The sequence below is a fragment of the Rhinolophus ferrumequinum genome, chromosome 19, assembly GCF_004115265.2.
Source record: "Rhinolophus ferrumequinum isolate MPI-CBG mRhiFer1 chromosome 19, mRhiFer1_v1.p, whole genome shotgun sequence".
Classification (NCBI taxonomy): Eukaryota; Metazoa; Chordata; class Mammalia; order Chiroptera; family Rhinolophidae; genus Rhinolophus; species Rhinolophus ferrumequinum.
The window spans coordinates 52273417-52294534 of NC_046302.1; positions in this window are offsets into that span (position 1 = coordinate 52273417).

Here is a 21118-nt window from a genome sequence, read left to right on the forward strand (position 1 = left end):
GTTTGAATTATTAAGTGAGGTGGCCCAGCTGACCACCATGCGATCTACAATCAATCAAGATCATTCTTATATAATTGTATTAACTACAATTGCAGTGCTCTATGCTACTCCCAGGAAAACAAAAGCAGTACCAACACAAGTTCTTTTTAGATATGAAGTAATCAAGGAAACATTTAGATAAGTAAGACACACTATTTTATCATCTAGAAAGGTACATAATTTTGCATTGTGAAAGTATATATGAGGTATGACATTGGGATTAATGTTCAAACATATCGTTTCCCTATATGAAGACAAAAATTAAAATCATAAAGAGTCTGTATGAGCTATCTTTTCATTAAGAATTTTATTTCAAGTTCTAGCTCACCTATCGCTGTTTACCAAATTGCAGTTTACCAAACTGTTTGTCACTCGCGAAAATAACAACCAGTTAACCTCTTTGTTAAATAATTTAATAGTTTTAATGATTATTTGTCTGTCATATGGATGTATGTCATAATGAATGTATATTTAAATATGTTCTATATTTTTCAAATATCTTCATAGACAGATTTCCAAATGTATTAAAGAGAGCTTGAAGGTTTTGGCAATAAATTACCTAATAGGAGAACAATTCTGAAAATTGGTTGTTTTGTCCAACTAATTCTAGCAGCAATAATTTATATGTCAACGATACCGGTTGCTTCCTGTGAGTAACCTTTTAGCTAAATCACCATTTCCTGACCTGCGAGTATTGTCAAGATATTTAGATATTTATATAGAAAAATTTTTAAAAAATTTGGCCAGTTTTAATAGTGTCCTATCATTCATTTTTAGTAATGTGAGACAATTTACTTTTTTCCAATATATTTTAAATCTCTGTCTTTTATGTATGGTATCATTTCATGCATTTTCAGAGAGCGTGACTATACTCTTCCATACACTAGCTCTGTATGAAAAGTTTCTAGAGAAACACAAAATTAATTGATTTCACCTTTCTCAACTAAGAGCTGTGAGTGACTCAGTATAATCTTCTGAAATGGTTCACTCTCACTCGGCAGTCATACTGACGTCTGAAATTCTTTTAAACTTCTTTTGCCTAGATAGTGAATGAAGGCAGCTTAGTTTTTAAAATTTATGGCAGCTGCTTGCTTCAAAGAATTGTGCAATCTAAGAGAAAGTGTAAAAATAAAACCTACTAGTCATGTTCTTTCAAATGGATATAATTTGTATAGTTTAAAAAGGTCATGTTATTTACAATTTTTTTCACATTAAAACATTAAAAATATTTAGGCTGTTTCTTAACACTCTAAAAACTTCTTTCAAATAATTTGTCTAATATTTTTCTTATAAGAACATCTATAATTCTGTGTATAGTACATTTTCAGAAATTGTACTTTATAGATAATCAATCTTGTTATTTTATTAATGTAAAATTAACACATTAATCATTTATTAGAAATCCTTCATAAAGAAGTACAAAGTTCATTTTTATGTTTTCCTCAACACTGTTAATAATTTGTTCAAAGTTCTTTTCTTATATATTTACTTTTCTTATGTATTTATACCTCTGTTTATCTATATAGACATGTACCTATCAACAGATCTACTTAGTTTATTCTCACTCTCATAAACTGGATCAAAATATGTATTGTTACTGTTTATAACATGCTGTTCCAATTAGTAATACTTGTTTTCTCTGTCATGGCACATAAACATATCACATTTTTAATGCTCCCATAGTATTTTCCAGTTGGAACATAGAAAAATGTTAATGATAATACTATTGATGAATAATAAATCTGTTTCCTAGTTTTTGCTGTTATAAACAATTCTTCTATTCACACTTGTATAAAATTTTTGCATTCACATGTAGGCATTTCTATAGAACATGTTCATAAAAAAGAAATTGCTAGGTCAAATGGCAGGCCACTTTCTCCAAAGCATCAAAAGTGGTTAAATTTATTTGTGAACCTAGCAGTATGAAATGCTCTTTTCCCTTTAAACCTTTAATTTTAACCACATTAGTTTTTTTATATATATTTCATTCTTTGAAAATATTGTATATTTTTGTAAATTTGAAAATATTGTAAATTTTCCTCCTTACTTATATTGGCTTTAAAGTGAGTTTCACTATTGTTTGGTTAATGTTATTGTTGCATCTTTTTGTTAATATGTAAAATAAGAGAAAACAAAGAGAAGATAAATATATTGGAATTAGAAATTGAAACTATTAAACCCATATACACAATTCTAAAATTCTCATCATGCATAATTTGGTTCAGGCTTATTTTAGTGGATTTTAGCATTTTAAAAAATTTTCATTGGCCATTTGGATTTCTTGTCTGAATTACCTGGTTATATAATCATACCATTTTAAAAATTGGGTTTTCACTTTCTTGTAAATTTGTACAGGCTCTTTATATATTCTATACATTACTTTTATGTTATTCATATCACAAAGCTCTTCAGTAGCCTATAATGTGTCACGTTACTCTGTGTATTTTTTCAAATATATGTTTTAAGATATTTTTGTATATTTAAATCTGTCAGTTTTGTGCTTTACAGTGTCCACTTTATGCCATGTTTAGAAAGCCTTCCCCAAATAAGCTTTTTCATGATTACATAAAGAGTCATGCCATTACATACTAAATTTCTAAATATATTATACATTCCTCTTTTTTTTCTTTTTCTTTTTTTTTTAGGGAGAGCACAGCTCACAGTGACCCATGCAGTGATCGAACTGGCAACGTTGGTATTACCAGCACCATGCTGTAACCAACTGACCTAACTGGCCACCCTACATTCCTCTTTTTCTTGAGTAACTTTTCTGCTCTGTTGGTTTGTTTACTAATTAATATCTTATTAAAATATAATCTGAATTATTTTTCTTATTAACGTTTTGCTTTAAAGAATAAAAATATCAATTTATAAATATATCAACAGAAAAAAAGAGATAAAAGAGGTACTACATATACATAAGGCAAAAGATACAAATGAAAAGTAATAAAATGTGGAGAATAAATTTATTAAAACTGGACTCTAAATTGTTATAATCAAGTTTGGCAACATATAGATAATACCTTTGCACTATCCCCACCAAATTCAACCTTAAGAGACTTAAAAATATTATCTGAGGAAATTAATAATCATAGTCAAAGATATGCTTTTTAGATCTATGTTTATACATGTGATTTCCTTTGGTTAGCAAATCATTGCTTTTCAAATAGTCAATTGCCTGACCCTTATTTGACTACAAGCAAAATCCTGAAGAAACAAATGGTTCTTTGTAGCTTGCCTGTGGCTTATTTTGTTTATCAATAATTTGCAAAAATTTTCCTCCTTGCTTTTATTGGATTTAAAGTGAGTTTCACTATTGTTTGGTTAATGTTATTGTTGCATCTTTTTGTTAATATTTAAAATAAGAGAAAACAAAGAGAAGATAAAAAAATGGAATTAGAAATTGAAACTATTAAACCCATATACACAATTCTAAAATTCTCATCATGCATAATTTTGAACTTATGATGAAATAAAATATAAATAACTGAGAAAAGGAAAATGGGTCAAAAATAGAAATTTGAGTTAGTGTGGACTTCTGCTCTTTATATTTTGTTAATTCAGATCATGAATGAAATTCAATGCTTCCTACACAAATCATTTAAATTAATTTTAAAGTTTATTGTGTCCTTGGTGTTAGAGTGGATACAGGGATGAGTGTGTAATATAATGGCGAAGGGTAGAGTATACGTGTATGCAAATAACAGTAAAAATAAAACCTTATCGTGACATAGGCACTAAAATAATGGTACATGTAAATACCATATGCTCTCTTGTCAAAAATTTAACAACATGGCTTTTCCATAGAATTTGATAACTATTTAATATTAAAAGCAAGAAAAACATGTCCCTATATGAGGTCTAACAATTAAGTTCGCAAACTTAATGCAACGATGTTTGCTAACCTTTTTTTGATATCAGAGTGATTATTCATTGTGAATTTGTACCAATTGGACAAACAGTCAACCAAGTTTGCTATTTGAAAGTGCAGAAAGGGCTGCATGAAAAAGTTAGACAACCTGAACTTTTCACCCACAATTCATGGCTCTTGCATCACGACAATGCACCAGCTCACAGGGCACTGTCTCTGAAGTTTTTAGCCAGTAAACAAATAACTGTATTGGAACACCCTCCTTCCTCACCTGATCTGGCCCCCAATGACTTCTTTCTTTACACGAAGATAAAGGAAATATTGAAAGGAAGACATTTTGATGGCATTCAGGACATCAAGTGTAATACGACGACAGCTCTGATGTCCATTCCAGAAAAAGAGTTCCAAAATTGCTTTGAAGGGTGAACTAGGCACTGGCGTCAGTGCATAGTTTCCTAAGGGGAGTATTTTGAAGGTAACCATAGTGATTTTCAGCAATGAGGTATGTAGCACTTTTTCTAGCATGAGTTCGTGAACTTAATTGCATTTTAATAATTCATTGAGATTGAAGGCAGGTGGTATGCAGAATGCTTTTGAAAATCAGGGCCTGAATCCTGATTTCAACCCCTAATTGCTATGTGAACTTGGGAAACTTACAAAAAAAAAGAAAAAGCCAAAACTGTAGTTTGTTCATGTTTAAAATTAACCATCAGAGCAATTTTGAAGGTTCAAGAAAATAAGTATCCTGTCTGAAAGGGCTTTTCGTGCACATGGCTGAGTCTCCCAGCACAGCTTCTCAGGGGTTCATGGGCATTTTCCTCCCTCTCTCCCCATCTTGTGTTTTGAGCTCTGGTGTGAGATTTCAGGTCTATGAATTAAAGATCTCACTTGCTGTAGGGCTGTATTTTCTTACTGCTTGTTCTCCTTTCTTTAATCATTTTTCTTGCTCTCTCATGCTTTAACTCGTTTAAGTCTTCCTGCGTATACCTGACAGGTATTTAGTATTGCTCTCTGATGGCCAAGTGGGAGAATCCCGAGGAGAAGGTTTATTTAGTTATGCAGGTACAGGTCAAACGAACACGTAGGATTGGGGTTCACACTGCCATCATGAAGCCTTTCTACAACCTTTCCCAGAAGTCCTCTGAAAGAGGAGAGAGTTTGATCACTGGAGAAAGTGGGAACCAGCATGGATATTATATTATTACAAGAGAGAAAGAAAAACTCAACTTGTTAAAAAAATAAGAACTACTCGTTCCACTTGAAATTATTTATGTCATGGTCCTATAGGACAATAAAAGATTCATATTTATATTGAACCACACCTTGATTGAGCTCAGCACAGTAAATATTTTAATGCTGGTGTCCATTGGGATACACAGACATAAAGGATTAGAATAGGATTGCTCTTGGCACACAGTAATTTGTTGAATGTGTTATTTTATAATGTTCTGAATGAGAAGTAAGCAAAAACGAATACAGTAAGGCATTCAATTAGTAATTTATAGTTTTTTCAGTATCTTTCAGTATCTATCAGTGTCTCAGTTTCTTTCTCAGTATCGTCAGTATCTATCAAAATCATACAACTTTGCTTTCTGCCACTTTCACGCCTCTTTCATAGTTCAAACTATTTCTTGTCTTATATGTGAGAATATATATTGTGATATATTCCCAGAAATTAAAAACAAAAAGAACTTAACAGCTTTAGAAATTAATCTTTATTATTCAAGTGTTTAAACTTCTTTATGAGAGGTATGTATTATGCTAAAGTACGTCAATTAATGTTTCAGATTTATATAGTTTTGCTTTGTGATATACTGTCACATTTACAAAGTTCCAGGTAGGTGCATGTCTTAAAAACTTGAAACCAAGAAAGTATCAAACTAAGATACAAACGAATGTTTTTAAATACCTCTAATTATTTAATTGTCCCTACTTATAAACCTATATTGGCACACTAATACCCTGTAATACCACGTTCAAACTCCAAGTGTGGTTTAAAAGATCCTTTAGTTTATTCTAGTCATGCCCTCTTTCTTCTCCCCATCTGTCCTCAATATCTGCTCACCTGCACTACTGCTCAATTAAATGTTCCTTCATAACTTAAAAAAAAAATGATTGCACTATATTATAGCTATGTTTTTGCTTTCCAAACTCATTAAAGGCAAAGAAACTGCTTTCTTTTCTCCCAGAAATGCCTAGTACATAGGAGATGCTTAAATGTTTGAAAATAAATTTTCAAAAAATGTCTCGGACAAGGTAGGGTTTCAATAACTCCAGCCTTGCTGTTATGCTAGTTTAAACAAAATATATTGGCCAACTTATAGCAAAATATGGAACATGATTTCAGATTTAGAGAGAATCCAAAACTGAAGGTATAATGTTGCCCATTACCCAACATTCTAAAGTGAGCAGAAAACAAGTCTCCACAAGCATCAACAGTTGTATGTAAGATAGTTATTTAGATTCATTGTAACATTAAGTTATTAGTTTAACAGTGAGAAATGCTGTAGTTTTCCCTTTCCCACCATGGATGAGGGTATTTTCCTGCTTCCATAGCCACTCAAGTAGAGGGACATTAACAGGACACTTGTAAAGACTGGGGCTTTTTACCAAAAGGGGAGAGGGAGACACAATCTCTTAATGGACACATGCAGAACTGCTAAAATTTTAGGTCCTCCCCTTTTCATTGTGAAAGGAACTTGGCAAAGGACATACTGTGAGAGCTTGACAAGTATCCTCTGGCTTGCATGCTTCCGCGTTAGGTATTTCTTATGTCATTAGGCTTGCTGGAACAGATTGTGTTAGAAGACAAACAAACAACTTGTGAGCGATGTGCTTGGGAAGAGAATGCCCCTTCCTTCCACACTGCTTCCTGTGCCCTTGAAGGGCTTGGATGAAGACTCTGTGGCTTCACATGGAGATTTGGAGATGAAGCAGAAGGCGTGGTTTGCACAGGTACCTGCATCTCAGGCAAGCTCACCTCCTTGTTGGAGAGCAAATCAGGGGCTAGGGAAGGTTTAGGGGATGAAAAGGATATATAAGTGGCCTTCTGTGAGGAGGGCATTATTGAACATGTAATGTTGGGGTGAAGCCAAAAGATCCTCAAGATAACCACGTACAGGGTATGCAATGGGTGACCATGTAAGCAGAGGCCAGTAGTGGGGGGAACCACTAGTAGCCCAAAAGGGACATGAGGTATTTCTACAACACTGACCACTAATTGGTTAAATAAGACATCCCAGCCCTCTCTCCTTTCCAACACATGAGGGGACAAGAGCCCACAATTTTTCCTCCATTCCAAAGATAAGGTTCTTGGAAGAGGATTAAAAAAGCATATTATGCTCACCTTTTCTCTAAGCCATCAGAGCAAGCTCTGTGCATTGATATGGGGAACAGTTAAGATGTAGAAAAGGGTTATAGTCTGGGTATGAGCTCAAGTACCATGTTTCCCTGAAAAAAAAAAAAAGACCTAACTGGAAAATAAGCCCTAGCGTGATTTTTCAGGAGGACATCCCCTGAACATAAGCCCTAATGCGTCTTTTGGAGCAAACCTTAATATAAGACCCGGTCTTATTTTCAGGGAAACACAGTAGAAAGGGCCACATTTTGGTTAAAAGTGATTGGAGATTTTTGCACTTAACCTGAGAATTCAGAATAACTATGGTGTACACCCAAAACTAATATAATACTGCATGTTAGCTATATTTTAATAAAAATCTTTTAAAAACCTGAGAATTCATTAAATGGAAAAGAAAGATTCAATGAAACATGGTTGAAGAAATGATTAGAGAAAAATGAAACATATTTGTATCACCACTGATCTCAGAAATTTGCTAAACTGGTTACACGTACAAGATAATATCATCAATCTCTATAGGAGTTTTAGTTGCTATTGAATTCATGGGTGTGATCTTTAAATCATACATTTTAAATCATAAATTTGGACATGAAATAATAAAGTTATGAATTCATATGGTTATGTGTTCAAATAATAAACTCCAAATAGTAAAAATTTATTTTTTTTTAGTTCAGCACTGTTTTTTTTATAATAATGAATCTATTTCCTATCCATTAAACAAACCAATTACCTCCATGTTTTTCAGTAATAATTGGAATACTGGCTGAACAATGTGTTCCTTATAACATGACCCTGAATCCAATTGATTCAAATCACTCTGCTTACTGCTCTGTGGTGAGGCACATTCCAAATTTCTATCTTTACCTCCATTACTTATTTCCCGTACTTGGAGTTCTAACTCCTCTAAGCTGGTTATGACAGAAGTCAGATTTATTTGCATGGCTTCATCACTTCTTGAGACCCATTCAGAGGGCTGAGGGTCTAATCAATATATCATGGCATGTTTGGTAAACCTTGGGGAGAAAGAGATTGATTAATTCTTAGACATTTAAGTGATTTTTTTATTGTATCTTCGATAAGTATAATACTATTTCTTACGAGATTGGTATTGAGAATTGAAACATTTGCATTGTATATCTAAACGACATGACTTTCTTTTCTTGCTGAAAACAAAAGTTGTTGGAATATTCTACATACATTTTTATTTTCTAGGTTTTCTTTTCTTCATATCTCCTTAAAGTGAGTTAATTACTAACAAAGCTTTAGCAAATCACCTATATATGTGACATGCCTTGTCCACAAACAGCTTATAACCTATGCGGGGTGGACAAACAAGTTGCAATCCATAAAAAGTTGCGATCATAAAAATTCTGTATATATCATCATCAAATATTGTGAACAAAACCTAAATTCTGTCACACTAAAAATTAGAGCTAAGAAAGTGACTATTCATGAGATGAGGAAATTGTATAGTGCAAAGTTTATGAAACTAAATAAAATTAAGAAAGGCAAGATGGGGCTTGGGCATCACTGGGAGAGATATTTTCACAAAAGTATAATCTGTGTTGGCTATTAAAGAAAAATATTTTAGAGCAGGAATAATCACTTATAAAAGAGAGAAGCAGGTATATGATGGTAGGAACAAACGTTATGTACTGCAAACACACAAGGACACATTTACTTTAATTTGTATATTAGTTTACAAACTGGATTTATATCAATTATTTTGAAATGCCGTTACTTTGTTTTGTTGTTGTTTAAAATGGGAGGAAATTCAATCCATTAAGACTAAGAGTGCATACTAAATTTTTTAAAAATAGAAAATATGAGACAGTCCAAAGTATCTGATGTAGCTGCATGCTCTTGGGTACGCTTTTTTAAAATGTTTCTTAGCCTCAGTTATATTTTCTAGGAAAATGAGTCAATGATAAGCTAGCTAATGTTTTAATGATTAAATAATATTTAAATTAGACAGTATGTTTCAGACATAAGATAGACATTAATTTCTTTATCTATTATAATTTTATATAATACTTTTTTTTCAAAATTAATCATATTTTAACTTAGGAAGAATAAAAGATGGTTTTATCGGTATAGATTAATGTCTTGTGAGGGATTCTTCAAAGTAACTAGAAAAACTCAGAAAGATGACTTTTCAAATTCTGACTCAGAAAGATATCAAAAATCCCGATGAAGTGGGTTAAAATTGGCCAGGATAAAATTATGCTGCTGATCATCATGATGCTATGAATTCAGCATTTCCTCATGTCGGAAAACACACGCAAACTGTTTCATTTAAAATATGATGACTATACAGAACCGGTTGCCAAAGCACAACCATTAAAATAAATAGTGTGATACAGCTTCTGCGACAGACGCAGCGTTAAAGAGTCAGACCGAGAATTAAAGGATGCAGCCGAGGTAAAGAGGGAGGCTTGGCGACATTTCAACTTAATTTTCTGGCTTTGGTAACTTCTCCTTAAAGGACGTTTTAACAAATCAAGTTAATTTTCAGATGCCACGAGTAAGGAAGCTATTTCCCAGGGTGCTTTTTGTATATCACCTGGGAAATGGATAAATTATTTCCAACCACTTTGGCATCACAGAAGACAGGCCTCTACCAGACCAACACACTATTTCAAGACGTAGTACTCCCCCGTGGTATGTCTCAGCAAGGCAGTGTATTTCATCTATAATGGTCAGGCACTAAACACACGACCATTAAGATCTATTGCCAAGAAAGCCAGTGACAAGCCATTCTAAGTGAGTTCGCTGGCTAGTTTCAGATTATTCGACCATGTATAGACCTGACATATCAAAGTCATAATGTGATAGAGTAATAACGTATCAACTTCCACCACTGATATGACAAAAACCTACACAGCATCCCCTAACGGTTCTGGGTGTAGAAGAAAATACAACATTTTGTTTCTGGAAATCAATACACTGGATATATAAATAGAGCTACTCTAGTAAATCATTCTTTAGTTCTTTGCTATGCTGGATTTAGTGTATAATTACATCAATTCAAGTCTTTAGGAATGCAGGTCAACGTTTTGGATGTTTTTGCCATGATAGAGCCAATGAATATAAACTACATGGAGCAATGCCGGATGCTTTTACTCTTATTGCTTTAACTCCCATGTGTGCATAATAAGGTTGAAATCAATAAACGCCATAAATAATACAGTGAAGTGAAAATACCACGCGATCACTGAGCACAAACGGGCAGCTGGACTGCCGAGCCGGGCTGGGCTGTGTTGTCACCACCGTCTTTGGGAAGCCTTGCTCCTCACTTCTCTTCCAGCCCTTCGGCTCTGAGCTCATTTCCTTCTCTTGATATCACTCACTAAAATTTATACAGAGTGTTCTGACGTATTTCAAATAAATTATGGGTAAGGACATCAACAGAGAATATAGTAGCGATATGATGATAGAAGTACCAGAGCTCCCAACACTCAACAATCTCTCCTCATTGAAACCCTAGGGAATTCAATATTCCTGGATTCAGATGCCAGTGTAAAGGCAGTTTTATTTCAACAGCTTCTCTAAAACAAGCTAAAAACAAATAAGATAACACACAAAGTAGATAAATAAAACTTAAAAACAAACAAAAAACACTAACAGTCCAAATATAAACTCATTACTGTGAAGAATATTAGAAAAATTTGCACCAAAACATAGTGATAATGTAAGACCCTACACATAGCTCTTTAGACATCGAGTGAATACTGATATCCCTAGAAGTGCCCCTTTTGAAAGGGGCACCAAATGGTGCTTGGGTTACAGTGAGGTTTAGCGCTCTATGTCAGCAGAGCGAGAAGGGTGAGTACCACTGAAGGTGACGCAGAGTGGAGGATAAGGAGAAGGGGGCTGTCACATATTTGCAGACTACACAATCTGACACTCAACTTGCCAGAGACTCCTAGACGTGACAGTGGTCACAGGAGAAGGTGAAGACGCCACTGCCAGATCCTGACACTGCGAGACTGTCACTGAAGACGCTTTATTGAGAACCAAAGTGACCTCCTGAAGAGATGAAACAAAGATAATAGGGCTATAGAAGTGGGCAATATATTGAACACAAAGCTCTCCAAAAATAAGCACAATAATTAACTTGTAATGTTTTGACAAACTAAAATATGCATTTGGAAAAATTTCTCACATTAATAATTGGTGAACTGCTTGACTTGTGGTTTTGTGTTTATTTTTGTTTTTTTAGGGAAACACACTAACTACTTGCAATAAACTGTCTCCTAATTTCTATTTTCTAACAAATCTGCTATGATCAAATTGAATATACTTACAGGGCATATACTTTATTTACATGAGTAAGTTACTTGAAAAATTATTAATCTAAATCTACATAATTATTAGTTGAAAAAGTCAGCATATCAACCTTCAAACACAGGGCAAACTTTCCTTTAACAATTGTGTGTATGTGTGTGTGTGTGTAATTTTATTTACAATTCTTTGTAAATTTTGTTTCCTTGGACATTTTTGCTGAAGTTGTCCTATCTTGACTATGATAAAACTTTTATCTCTTTGTTGTAGTGCACAAAGGGATTCCAAATGTGATGTCCTATTCATTTTTCAAAGTCCCAAGTTCCTTAGAATCTCTAAGGTTTTCATTTCCTTTTTCTTCTTCCAGGAGCTGGCAGCAGTGGCATGCTTATGAAGGAGACTGTTTCCTCTACCTTCATCTCTTCACCCCTACCTCTCTCATCCCCCTCCCAAAACCTCCTTTCCTTTTAGAAGATCTGACTTCCAAATGGGGTTTCAGAATGACAGGGGGAAAGGGAAATGTACTTCTTGAAGTTGTTTTTCACTTTAAGGGTTTCTTCAGCTACAGCCTTTCTTCTCTTAGAAAGAAGAAAATTCCAAAGGTGAAAGGTTGTTATTATACATTTGAAAGCATCAATTTCTTTTGGAATGGCTTTAATCTCACTGATATTTATTTTAGAACTCAATAATACTGGGTAGTGTTCGACCCTTGTGGATATGTGCTCATTGTCACTTAACATAAAAACATTTTAGCTAGAAATATTGATTCTATGTAAATAATTTTTTATAAAGTTATAACTTGGAATTTAGACTTTAAGTTAAAATAAACATCGTGTTCTCAGATTCAGTGATGTTTGGTTGTTGCTTTTTTTTTTTTTAACATGAAACAATACTAAACTATTTTTGAACCTTTTGATTCTGTGGAGGAGGGAAATCTCTAGTGGAGGATATTTAGCCTTCACATTCTTTTTATATAGTAGAATTGCAACAATCTGATGAAAACAGAATCTAGCATTTAAGAAATGCCTAGAGAAACTTGAATGTATAGAGCTACAGTACCCAAATAAATCGAATTTTTACTTTTAATTATATGAAATATTACCTAGCCTTGATATTTTTATTTTATTTTCCGCCTCTCTTCCTATTCAGTAATCATGTCCTAATTGTAAGTTTGTAGCTATTTGGAGCTATGGCAATAGCTCCAAAGGAGACAGGCTGGACCATTACTTTAAAATAAACCATTTTTTTTTGTCCCCAGAACTGATATTTTAAACAGCTATGGATATTTTTCCTATTTCATATACATCACAAGGACCTGAATATTGAAGACGACATTTGTTCCCCATGTTTCTTCCCAAAGTACCCAGCATGGATTTAGCATAGAAATCATCTCATCTCTCTTAAAGTTCATAATGAGACCACCTTTTATCACAAATGTAATTTACTATGAAAAATAAATTAGAATATTAGCAAGCTGTAACAGGTACCATATTCAGAAATTTCCTCAGCTGTAATTCTGCTGTTTAACAAAGTGAATATTCCTTCTACTTGGTGAGTACTTACTGTGGTCTTTGACATAAAGTGCTCTAGAGAGGAATAATTCCTATGAAAAGTAAAGCTCATGGCCTCATGTGACAGTACATGGAAGGATGAAAATGCCATAAAGAACACACAGTCTCTACATGGAAGATGGTAAGAATTTACCACCGTGGTGGCTTATTGAAGATTTTTGAATAACCTTGAGAGAGGGATAACATTTTGAAGTATAAAAGTAGATGATAGTAGTAAATTTTGTTACGTATATTTTACCACAAACACACATAAAAGTAGACAATGGTGAGCAGCAAGAAATGGAGGCATAGATTGTTTTCAGGATCTTATGAAGAATATACTCCTTTGCCAGTGAGAAGTTATTTTAAGATGTAAACCATTAGGAGAAGCCTGATCAGGGGTATTTTTAATGAATTATCAGGGAAATTTAAGGAATTTATTATATTACAAAAACTTTAATAAAGTTGAGAATTCAAGTTAGTATGATGAGAAAAGGAGAAATATGTAGGTATCATGGTGGCAATAGAATTTAATATTGGAAAGTATTTATAAATGGTTAATTAGGAAGGGGCGATTTCAAGGCTAAGTGATTATAAAATAACAGCTTAGACCTTACAATCGTCAATATTGTAAATAAAAATGGATAGATGAATAGATGGATGGATGACTGAATGTCATACATAGTCTCTTTTTTTGATTTCAAAATTACACAAGATACCTGTAGGTTTTTTTTTTTTTTTTTTTTTTTTTTTTTTTTTTTTTGATGTTCTTATTGAAAAACTGACCCCACCTAATTTGGGGTCAAAATTTATCATTTATGTTGAACTTAAGATGGATGTTTTCAGTCATGGTACAGGTAATACTTTTCACCTGATGTGAATGTGTACTGATAACTGGATTAAGAAAGTCAAGAAAAAGTGAGAATATATTTTGGTTGAACAAGTTAAATTATTATTATTGCACACTTATAGATTCTGGGAATGAAAGAAGGTACAGAATAGAGTACTTGAAAGAAATGCTTGTGTGTTCTTTTGCTTACAACTAACTGCTCCATCTACCTTTTACAGGTACCTCCCCTTACATCATGGCAGCAGATCACTGATGGACTAAAGCCAGTCTTCTCCATCCTTGCATCATCTTCCTATCTACACATTGACAGCTATTTTCAGTAAGCAAGCGAGCGAGCAAACAAGCAAACAACAAAAAACACAATGCCTGGATAAATCAGCTAGGTATCTATGAGACAGACATTCAGGTACAATTACTTCATGTAAAATTTATTATTAATCATATATCCATTACCCACATTTCTGGTCACTTGGTTTTGCACACTTTAATAATGCTCTTATCCTAGCTGAATTCTCCTTCGTTCAGCTTACTTTAATACTTTCAGACGAAGCGTTTGTCTTTTGTTCACGAAGCATTTCTTCTTAGCCACTATAAACCAGATTAGAATTTCCTATTTATAAACTCATGGATTTTTGTATACAGAAAACAATTTGAGACTGGAATTCTTAATATGTTGAGTAACTGGGAGACCCAAATAATTTTTTTCCAAAGACTTGATTACTTCTGAGAACAGTATTTCTTTTACTTGTAAGTCATCAGGGAACTCAAAATACAGAGTGACATTTGCTGTTTGATTGGTATCACTCACCAATTATATTTTTGAAATTATTTTAAAAGTTAATAGCTAAACTATTTTGATTATATCAATTAGGTAATATATAAAAGATACCAATGTACGAGACATATAAAGTAATCAATGTATCACTTATATGGTTACTGCATTCCCTTTTGTAATTTTTACATTAAAAAAGTTATTTCAAACAGATGAGTCTAAAATAAATTTAATAGTTATTTCTAAGACATAAAAAAGTTACCCATATGTCTTGAATAAATAAATAAGATATTCAAAAATTCTTCAAACCAGTTTTGTTATTACAAATAAAACCATGTATGTGCTTATGCAGCACCAGTCCACTCAAATTACGTTAAAACACACGGTTGTAGTTGGTGGTGATAGTAAACTGGCTTGCTATTCATATTCTCATTGTCTTATTATGCTGGTCTTCTTGGTATGTGTACCAAACCTTTTGGTGAGGTTTTAGCAATCTACATTTTCAATAGACGTCAAATGTGTGTATATCTCTATCTATCTATCTATCTATCTATCTATCTATCTATCTATCTATCTATCTATCTAACTCTGTATGTGTATGTCTGTGTGTGTACAGAATGGAAAAGAATAAGTTCTAAGACTCTTTTCCTCCACTTCAGATTTCCTTTCCCAGTTTTGGGATTTCTCATTTTCTGTAGATTAGATATTTATTTCTGGTTTCCACTGTAATTCATGACTTTAATACTTGCTCTTAATGGAGATGCATTATAGCTGAGAAAAGTTTAAAGGGCTGTTTTAGTTCAGAGAAATAACCTGACTGGGGTTGCTTATCGCAATTGCATCTCACCTACTCCAACCTTTCGAGTTTGTGAAATTGAGCTGAGAACTCTAGGAGAAAAAGCAAGCTTTACAAGCAAGATTTAATCTTTCTGCAAGCAGCTAGTCCATAAATACCATAACAACAGCTGTTCTCATGGAATATTAGCATTTCTGCTACTGCCCTCAGCTGCTTCTCAGAAATGCAAAGAAATGCAAACATGGAAAATGTTCATTTTTAACATCAGCTTGACTTTGAAAATCAGGGAACATTCATCGGTCCCCAAAAGGAATGGATGCACATTTCTGCTCATTATTTTGTTCCTGAGGTAGCGTATGATATATACGTAGCTCAAAGAGTCTCCTTTATTAACTACAGAAGAGGGAGGAAGGTGCAGTTTTCATTTGGTGGCGCAGTGTTCCACTACCGTCCATAATGTGGCAGCTGTCTCACACCCAGTCAATGTAATTCCCACCGGTTTAATATTACCACATTTATTTCATCCCCTTATGCCTTTACATCCATGACTAAAATAATGTGTGACACTGTAACAACTGTGGTAATACGAGTGAATAAACTCTCTCGCCTGTTCTGAACAACAAGGAAAGTCCTATCATAGATGGAGCGCCAAGGTGGGGAAGAGGGTTGGGGGTGGGGGAGTCAGGTGGTGATGGTGATGGATTTGTGTCATAGGTGAAAATTCCTGTGAATTTATCGTTTATGTTCCTGAATACTTGCAGCCTATCCAGTCATTAAGCTCCATAAATAATGCAGTTCTCCATTATCATATCACAATGAAATACCCACTCTACGGCAGTTACACACATGCCCTCTTCTGACTGTCATCAGAGCCTATATTCCTATGTGTAATTCTTCAGTTTCTTGATAAATAACTGATAAACTCCATAGCCTGTTTCTTAGCATCATGTTTAATCTTCCCAAATATAAGATATTTCATTAGGATAATCGTGAAGAATTATGTTTCTATCATTCTGACTTAGTCAAGTAATTATTGGCCAAGCTTGGATACCTTCCTATTAATTGTTGTGTTTGCCTGGTTCACTCACAATGGATTGAAAGCCCTTGAAGACTTCCGGATGTTGATTTCTTCCTTAAGAAAAAAAATCTATTTAAATGATATTTGGAAAGTATATTTTCTTATGGAACTTCACAAAGAAAGCAGAATTTAAGACAAGAATCCACATGGAATTAATGATACACAAAAAATTAAGCGGTTACCTTAGACACATACACAACCCCCACGAATGCCAAGAAAGTCAACTATATGGTGGAATTCTGAATGCATGGTAAGTGTGACTTAAATAACTGTTTCTCTTTTTAACTCGAATTCCAATGTGCGTGTGGGACCACTGCCCCGTTTTGTTTCCTTTTATCAGGATTGCTATATTTTTGTGAAAATTTTAAAAATTTTTTGTAGGATACTTATACCTGTTTGTATTGATAAACAGTGACTTTGTCAGCAAAATGTCTATATGTTTAACTAAAACTGTACTAGATATATCTTACATATGTCTGCGTAGATACTAACGATAAAAAGTTGGGGTTCTTTCCCTTCACTTTAAAATAGTCTTCTCAATTCTTTTCTAATATCTCTGAATGTTTTCTTCTTTTTTTCTTTATCAGAATGATAGCAAGGGAGCAGCTGATGGATGGGGTTGATGAAACGTCTTGACTTTTGTTGGAAATGAAAATCATCTATGATGAGCATTATTTCATTAAAATGTCCCCCATACTTAAAAAATATATTTTTTTAGAGTTCACACTCTCAAATATGAAACTGAAACTGTGATTTTAGAGTTTAATTATACCATCCCCATTATGTGCACGGTATACACTGTCCCGGGATTTATAGTTTTAATAGTACAATACAATTCAGGTAGTTAAACTGACTAGGGTAGTTACTTTTAGAGACAGTTCATGAGATCACCCCATTTTGATAAACCTAATTATATAATTTGTTTCCATACAATTAAATATAAATTAAACTTGGAAAATACAGATATAAACTTGGAAAATACAGAGAAAGCATAAAGGCTGGGAGAGAGTGAGGAGAGAAAGAAGGGAGAGGAGAGAAGAGAAAGGGCCTTTCAAAGCTTCAGAGATTACATCCAGTATTAAAGATGATGGAAGTTTATAGGAAGGAGACAGTATGGAAAAAAAGTGTTCAATGATAGGTAGGATTTTAATAAAGAGTGATTGGGCATTCAAGGAAAATGTTCTAAATAAATGAATACAGAACAAGAGTAAGACAATTCAGAAATATTAAGATAAAAGGCAATAATTTAGTCGAATTTGCTGGTTGAGTTTTGAAGGAGAGTCATAGGATGTAATGTGAAAATGCTACAAGCCAGGTGGTGGAAGGCTGAGAACATCAGGCTATGGAGACTTGATTTGCAAAGCACAGGGCAGCCATTGTTCACGATTTAAGGGGAATCGGCTTGATATAGTAGGAAAATCACCCTTTAGACCAAAAAGTCTGTCGTTTTCTTCAGGGTGTTCCTAAACGGGAAAGCCCCTGGGCTAGAACTGAAACAACAATTTGACTACTGTCTTTTCAATGTTGGCCCTGTTTATAAATATAATTTCATTGTGAAGTAATACGCTATTTGTGACAATGGTCACTGGTGGCATTCCCCCTCTTTAATGTACATATTGTGCTTACAGGAGAAAACTGGGAATTGCTATAAACTGGAAACATCATTTGTCTCTGTGCCCTCAACATCCATGATGGAACTCCTTGTGCACACATTTCTTTTAGGCTCTAGCAGGAAAAGAAAAATAAAAAGCAAAAACAGAAACATAGAAATTCAAGAGTCTTCCCAAGAAAAAGTTCCTGGAGACTGGCAATGTAGTGAATGGAGACATTCTCCCTCCCAATTTGTGCTGCTTAATAATATTTATCATAGGTTTATGCTCAGGGTGGAACACGATTCTGAAGGATTCAAAAATATATCATGAATCCACATATCCCTCAGGAGGAAGGGCTCAACCTGATCATTGACAAAGTTTGTTTTAAATGAAAACTTGCCACAGAGCTAGAAATAAGACATCCCACTGCAACCCTACATCTCCAGAGAAATCAATTATCCACTGGTAGCGGCTTCCTTCTGTTTGCCATAAAGCAGGGAAAGCAAATCAAACTTGCAGATTAGGCGAGACACAGAGGTGATGTGAGGTAGAGAGGCAAGAAGGTATTATCCTTGAACAGTAAAAAGGTCAACAGCAAAAGAGAAACCCAAACATCACCACAAAATAACTCACAGAGTATACATGTCTTTTATTGGACATCATATGGAAAATGTTTTACTATGACACTTGTGTGATATGATGAATATAATTGTAGTTTGCTTTGAAATCTCTAGGTTCATGTTTCCCAAAATATGTTTTCTTTCCCATCATCTCTGTGATAATAGGGAAAATACTCAATAAGGGAATGTGTTGTAAATATATTTGGCACATTCTTCATGAAGATGAGTGTATAGCCGCTTACCCCATATATATTTAAATAAACAATATATGAGTGAGGCATAAATTGGAGCAACAGGCGATCGACAACTAGAGCTGTACGTCTGCAAACCTTATCACTTAATGATTTCTCTCCTAGGTATATCCAAAAGAAAAAAACGATGTAAATATTTAACAAAAGATATGCCCAAGAGTTCCTTAGAAGATATGAGTTCCTTAGAAGATATAGATAAGAGTTCCTTAGATAATATGTTCCTATTATAACAGCCTCAAATTGGAAACCCAATGTGAATAAACAATTGGCTGAATAAATTGCAATATATTCATACATGGAATACTATAGAGCATTAAGAATAAACAATTTACAACTGCATGCAGTAACATGGGTAGATTTCACAGAGATAATTTTGAACAAAAGATGAGAGATATAATGAAGCGCCTCTCCCCTCAAAACAAAACCAGTCTCTGGTGTTAGATGCGAGGACGATGGTTATCCTGGAGGAGGGGTGAGGACGGAAAAACAGCTAAGGACGTCTTTTGTGCTATGCTGCTGGTTAAAAGCACGTGTCCACTCTGAAGATTTACCAGTGTGCAAGCTTCTGACTTGTTTGCCTTTCCTATAAGGTTTCCTTATGTGGAAAAGACAGCAGTACACATTCACCGTCTTTCCTCACAGGCTGTGCTTATTTTTCTGTGTTCTGTTACAATACAGTCGGCAGGTGGTGGTGCCACCCATGTTTCTTGTAGAACATGTCACCACCGGTCGATGTATTGATGCGATCATGCTTACTGCAATCTCACTAATCAGGCAGTAGTACCCCGGGCACCTGAGTAAGATATGTACACTGCAGAGAATGGGGAGTGAAGCCCTCAGAGGTGAAGGGATCGGCCACGTCAGTAATAATTTTTAGGCTCTGATAAATATGAGTAATCCCTACGTATCTCCTTGAAAGTACAGGGTGATTTCTTGCACGATTGTGTCACCTGTCTTTAAGCTGGCTGGGCCTCTTTGGATTCTGGAGATGGCATGTGTTACATTTGGAATGCTTTTCCAGTGAACTTATCTGGTGACTCAGAAGTCCCTGGGCAAGAAACGGTTCTGCGCATTTTGAGGTCGCAGGTATAAGCTGCCTTTTCACTCATGCCACACAACTCCATGGACTTGATTCTGCTTGGGGTACCCGAGTAGATAAAGTACAGTGTGGGCTCTCTTGTCAGGCAAAAAGGAGAGTCACCAAGCAGACATCACAAAGACTGAAACCAGGTCTGGCCTTCTCTGGTGCAGAACTGCTCATAGGTTTCAAACAGCTGTTGGTATAGCACCGGCCCTTATGAGAGCTGCATACCTCACCACGGAACAGGTGACTACACAACCAGAATGGCCCATCCTGACCTGGTTATTCCAAGGTCCATCAGGCTGGCCTGGGTAGCCACAGCAGCAAGCTACTGCCCGTTGAAAACAGTGCATCATAGACATGGCCCAAGAAGGTCCAGAAGGCAAAGACCGGTTGAAAGGAAAGCTTTGTCACCATCTGTTACAGAAATGCTTCTTTCTCAGTTCACATGTGTGGCCTTTTAGGGACTTCTCCAAAGTAACTTATCCTCATAAAAGAGAATAGACTTGTTCACAAATTCATTGAGTTAGCACGAAGCATACAGAGTGTGTGCACTATATTCCTTCTATGGTACAACAGACCTATTGAGGAAGGCCTGGCAGACAACAGTCAAGGGGAACCTTCCCAGTGAGCAGAGAAGTTAGCCGTGTACTTGGTCATTGTACTTGTATCTGCCTGAGGGACAGATACACATGGATTCCTGAACAAGTGGTACAGATGTTTAGCTAGGGGTCTGGAACAAGCAAGGTTTGAAGACTGAAGTCAAAGGTTTGGGGAAAGAAAATCAACCTTCAGAAATTGGTTGCATTGTTATAAACCAATGATGAACTATCAGAAAGAGAAATTTAAAAAAGAAAAGCAATCCCATTTACAATTGCATAAAACAAAAACAAAAACAAACAAACAAAAAACTAGGAATCAATTTAGCCAAGGAGATAAAAGATGTGTACTCAGAAAACTATATGACACTGAAGGA